Genomic DNA, 5,944 nt, shown 5'->3' on the forward strand with positions numbered 1-5,944 from the left:
TAGCTAAAGGCTAGAGGCCGATCTCCCTCCTTAACACGATTAGAAAGCTGCTTAAAGGTATTATAGCGGACCGCTTTATGGCCGTAGCGGAAGAATACCGACTACTCTTTAACGGCTAAATAGAAAACCGGCCGGGGCGTAGTATAAAGACGGCTATATAACGCGAGATAAAGGCTATTAGAGCCGCCTAGGCCCTTAGCGGTGCCCCCGCGATACTCTAGCTAGATATACACGGGGCCTTCGATACTATCCCCTATACTAGACTCCTTAAGTCCCTTAAATATAAGGGGTTCCTAGACTAGGCCGTCTAGCTAACTAGCAGCTTCCTCTAAGACCGGATAGTCTACCTTCTTTTTAATAGCTAGGCGGTAGCCCCGCGGCCCCTCCGCGCCGGTATACTATAAGGGTCCCTAGTCTCCCTAATTCTCTTTATTCTATATATATCCACCCTATACGAAGAACTCGAACACGCCGCGAGAACTACTATAATCGGCTTTATTAATAACACGAATATTATTACCTTTAGTCGTATAGAGGCCTAGACGCGGTACCGCCTTACCTCCGCCTAGCGAATATATAAGGCCTGGTCCTAGGTAAGCGGCTTTTAATTTAAGCCCTTAAAATACGTTTTTATACCCTTCGTAAAGTCCTATTCCCCGCCCTTATCGCCTTTTTATCTCGGCACTATACTAGTACCCTCCTTAATAAAGGCTAGGTTCCTTACGGTATAGCTAGACTAGAAACTTAACTTCTTATAGTATAGGAAGGAGATCTAGAGTAAACTAAAGATATAAAACTACGCCCTAACCCGGCTCGCCGCGCTAGCCTAGGGCTATAGCTTCGCTAATACCCGGCGCCTTTATATTACCGTAATCCGCCTAGCTATCTCCTATTACGCCCTTACCTTTTATCGAATCACTAATAGGCCCCGCCGCGGCCTCGCTACGGCCCTTAGCTCGGCTTAGAATAAGTGCCTTAGGATTATTATAGGAGCTTATAAGGCTATACCGATCCGGATCCTAGAAAAAGAGACGTATATCCCCCCCCTTAATCTATATCTTACCCGCCTTATAGCTAAGAGAGCTCTTAATTACTAAAACGCCAGAACTAAGGGGCTTATCCTAGCTAGTACCTAGGCCGCCGCGAGAGTACTAGCGGTATTAAGGCGTCGCTATACTGCCTAATAAGTACTCGTCTAGCCCGCCTAATCCTTTACCGCCTAAAGTTAGATAAATAATAGTAGCCCGGACGCTACCCTCTAAGAAGAATAAAAGAGGAGGTAGAGGGACTTAGGGTCTACGCGGAACCCGACCTACGCTATAGCGGTACCGGACTAAAACCCCTAAAAAAAAGACCTTTAGAGGTATATAGGTTTTCTAAAGCTATAAAGCTCTATCCTTACCTAAATCCGCTCCGAGAAACTTAGCCTTAGGGCCTTCTTTTTTAAAGTAAGAGTTCCCGGCTTTACTACCGCCCAGTGCCTTTATAGGGACGGAGGGGCGGAGATAACCGAATATATTATTTTAGGGAGCACTTATTCCGACTAGGGCATTTGTTTATTCCGACTGGGGCACTACTTTCGCAGCTGGCGCCAGCCGTCTACGATCACCTTTTTTTTTGTATTTTCTTTTTTAGGAATTTCCTATCTACTATATAACCACGATATCGTCTTCTTTACCCTTAACAATTATCCATCTATCTCTAACGCCTAATAATGTCGAAATGACGCGTTTGCCTCCCGATTCTTTATACAACAATAATAACAACAACAATAAGGTCGTGATCGCCCCGGGATTCGGGGTCAGGGTCGAAGACGTGGACAAGGTCGGGGTCAATTCAACCCAAATTCCGTGGGAGGCAACCTAATCCCACCTGGATCCTGGTCGGGAACGGATAGGCAATCCATAGGCTGCAGGAAGAACTAGAGAGGCATAAGTATATTACCTACGTTCTAGGAAGATACGAAGCAGCTGTTTGTAGTCGAATTGATCCGTCGATTGGCGATTGTATCTAAGGCCAAAAAGACGATCCTTAGATTTTTTTTTTTTTAAAAAAAAAAGTGATCGTAGGGCAGCTGGCGCCGGCTGCAAAAGTAGTGCCCTAGTCGGAATAAACAAATGCCCTAGTCGGAATAAGTCCTCCCTTATTTTAGGGCCTGACTGGGGAGCCTAGACGGATTGATATCCGGGCTACAAAATGAGGCGAAATGAGGCGTTAAGTGGATACATGAAAACAGTCTTGAAAGCAGTATGTACCTATACCTACTTTGTACGTACTATATTATAAGTTCGGTGCCTAAACCATTAGAACACAGAACTCTGAAGGGCGCGTGTACTTCATAGGCAATTAGAGCTCTATGGCCCCAGACTTATAACAGCAAGACCACCTATGTCTTTATAAATAGACGTACCTACCTAAAAGTGGTGTGTCCAGGTACTTATAATGGTCTACGTATAATGGTCTACGTACGTTGCTACTTAGACAGTATATGTAAATTAGTTATGGTACTTAGAGCTTTTAGTGTTATAGCCATGAATCCACTCTCAGCCTTATTTTATAGCCCGGATATCAATCCGTCTAGGCTCCCCAGTCAGGCCCTTATTTTATAGTGCTAAAACACCACTCTAGAGTCGCGTAGGGACCTTTATAGCATTATAAGGAGGCTAAGCTTAACCCGAGGAGACCTCTTTAATACCCTAAACCACCCTAAAAAGGCGAAAGTAATCGCGAAGTGGTTCTTATATCTTAGTCGCCTAACCGACTTCCGCCTCGCCCTAGAAATTATAAGGAAATATATACTAAAGACCCTGTAGCGGGACTATACCGGTATAGTATACGCAGAATGGAGGTAGCACCTAAACCAGACTTTCGTATTCACTTTAGGGCCCTATAAGCCGGGGCCCTAGCGGTACCGGAGGGATATATTATAACGGTATCTATCCTTTATTAGGCCTTAGTCTCGCCTTCTCCCTCCTCCTTATCTTTACTTTTAGAGGCACTATCTTTATCGGCGTTATATTCCTATCCTTATCCTATTATATTAGCACCACTATACCGCCACAAGATCGCTATAAGACTATAAGGGACTTATAGCCACCTCTAATAGGATAGCGATTATTCCTTTTAGCCGATTTAGTCGACGCTCTAATCTAGCTAATATAGCGTTACTACTATAGCGGTGGCCAGCGGGGCGAGCACGCTTAGCGGCGCGCTTAAAGGATACTACCGCCGCTATAAGCCGACTATAAGCCTACTTAAAGTTAGCGCGGTATAGTATCAGCACCCCTAAGGACACGACTTATAACCGCGCCGTCCCTACCCTTATTAATAGCCCCTATAAGCTCCCGGTAATATTCTAAGATACGCCGCTAATACTTTAAAGCTATAGCCGGGACCTATTAACTATTAGAACCCCACTACCACCGCCCCGGCACTACTAAGACACTATTACGGGAACGACTTATATCCTTATAAGTTCGACGATTATTAGTATACTAGTAGTATACCGCTCCTTTTTTAGTGGTATTAGCATATACTTCTATATCCTTGGGTGTTTTACCTCCGAGTCGCTTAGTATATCTAAGATATCTACTTATAATCAGAAACGGCCGCTTATCGGTATCACGCCGGTACCCTAAGGGCGCCCCCTAGGAATACCCACGGCAGAACTCGCACGGCGTTAGCCTTATAGTAATAAGTATTATTCTTTTTCTTAAACTGCTTCTTCTTAGGAGGTATCTTAGGAATAGTTAGTACCGGACTAGTAACCGACACGCACCCCCTACGGCACCCCTTTACTTATAGCGGCGGTTCTTTTATTAATTACTCTAACCGTTATTATTATATAATTAACTATAGCTTATCTTATTAGCTGCTATACGGATTTCCCGTATTTATGTGTTATAAATGTGTGTGAAGGGAATTCAGAGAAGTGAAGATATATTCTGTAAAGTGTAAGCTTATAGAGCTCTATAGGACCATAGATTGATATCTACTAGGTCCTGCTGACTAACGAGTATATATATGACTAAGCTAATAGATACTATGTATTAAGTACCCTCCGCCGTAAAAGCAATCGTCCCGATTACTATAATATACTCGTTTATATTTCCTTATATATATTATTTTTGTTAAAGCAAAGTGAAAGCCAAGTTAAGCTAAGTGACTGTCTATTTGGAAGTAAGTAAAGGAAAGATTTTTATCTCGCATATCCTATTTGTTCATACTGCCGAAATTAATCCGAATCCTCTAGCTAATCCGTCGATTACGAGTTTTGCCGCGATATAGAAGGAGCTTGTGTTTACGAGGATGCCGGTTATTGCGATTACGATAATAGCGGTTATAAGGATAAAGGCTGCTGCTGCTACGAGGCCTTCGGCTTTACCGGCTTTAGTCGTGGTGCTTGCAGCTATGGCTAAGACATAGTCGGCTAGGCCGATTTAGGATAAGCTGATTTTACCTGTTTCTAAGTCTTTATATCTTTCTTTAGCTAAGCGATTTCCTTTTATATTATCGTGATACGCGTTTCTAGAGCTCTAATACTTACCTTTATAACCGTATAATTATCTTCGACTTTCTTACTAATCTGCTTTAGTTCCCCTTATTATCGTTAGTTATCGCCCTCTAGTTAGTTAATACGCACGTGGTGTCGGTCCTATCCTTTATAAGTGATGTCTGCTCTCTAATCAAGCTTTTTCTGGAAGTTATTAGCCTATTAGGTGAATTTATCGTTAAAAACCTTATTCCTATCGTCGATTATCCTCTTAAGGCACTTAATATGGTTATTCGATCTAGCGTCTACGGCGTATAGCTTATCCCTTATCGTAAAATTTATCGTCGACGGCGTCGTCTACGTGGTCGTCTATATAGGAGGCGCGGTTACGGCGTTAGGGTTATTAACGGTTTTCTTTTTCTTTCTAGGATTTATATCCATAAATTCCTGCAGATCGCTAAGGGATACTAGCCGCTTCCGCTATCTATCGTTTTTACCCTTTTATCGCCACTACGTGATCTAGTCGACGATAATCTCTCGGTTTATTATATCCGGCTAGTCTAGTCCAATCACCCCCTTATCTCTAAGCGCTAATACGATAATATAATATTTAACCGATAACTTCCTAACTACTAATTTACTATTAAGTCTAACCATAAGGTCTATAAGGTCGAAAAACATAGATCCTAGAAGGTTATCCACCTTAGCCGCCGTGTACCAGTTAATCGCCCCTTCGGCTCCTACGATAATAAACCACTAATCTACGAATATTCGTTTTACTCGGTTATCGTTATTAGTTAGCTATACTTAAGTTAGGTTAGCCGTAGGCTGCTAAGCGGCTACGCCTATAGAAGGCTACGAAGCTAAGTCGGCGGTTAGCTATAGGGCCGCGCTGCTAGTCGTCTATAGTGCTATGTTCGGCTATAGGTTAGGGGTGTGTTACTAGCCGGGATCCGTCTATTAGCTAGTTATCGGTAATAGGGTCGCTGTTTATAGATTACCTACGCCGGTTATTATAGCTGCCTTATTCGGATTATTTATATTATCGTTATTATATAGGCTAAAGTCGTTATCGCCGTATACACAGATATCGCTATCGGATATTATAAAGTTTATATAATCTATATTCTATTATCTATTATCTCTCGCCTCTATAGTATAGTGGTGGTATACCTGGTATACAGTTAAGAGTGACTGGGTCGGTTCGAATCCGGCTAGAGGCGCATGCAAAAGAGGAACCCCTTTTCCTTTTTGCGCTACTCGGATCCTGTTCTGGGGGGCCCTTATCTGCCTTAGCACGTACGATAAGGGTTAAATAGGGGGCCCGTTAGACCCACCTTCCGCCCGGCTTCGCCAGTCGTTAACAGGTGCCACGGGGGAGTTAGTCGCCCTACCGTGGAAAATAAGAAGACGGTATCGCGCTATCCCTAAGCGCGTGGGTAAAATACGCGG

The 5,944-nt window shown here is 43.2% G+C and overlaps 1 non-coding gene across 1 annotated transcript; it reads left to right on the forward strand.

Annotated features, from left to right (window-relative positions):
- Window positions 1–5,639: 5,639 nt before the first annotated feature.
- Window positions 5,640–5,715, forward strand: ACRALDRAFT_t291. The gene has a single exon. It is a non-coding gene; the product is annotated as a tRNA-OTHER (tRNA).
- The last annotated feature ends 229 nt before the right edge of the window (window positions 5,716–5,944 follow it).

This window comes from Sodiomyces alcalophilus, assembly GCF_042370955.1.
Source record: "Sodiomyces alcalophilus JCM 7366 unplaced genomic scaffold ACRALscaffold_10, whole genome shotgun sequence".
In the NCBI taxonomy this organism is placed as follows: Eukaryota; Fungi; Ascomycota; class Sordariomycetes; order Glomerellales; family Plectosphaerellaceae; genus Sodiomyces; species Sodiomyces alcalophilus.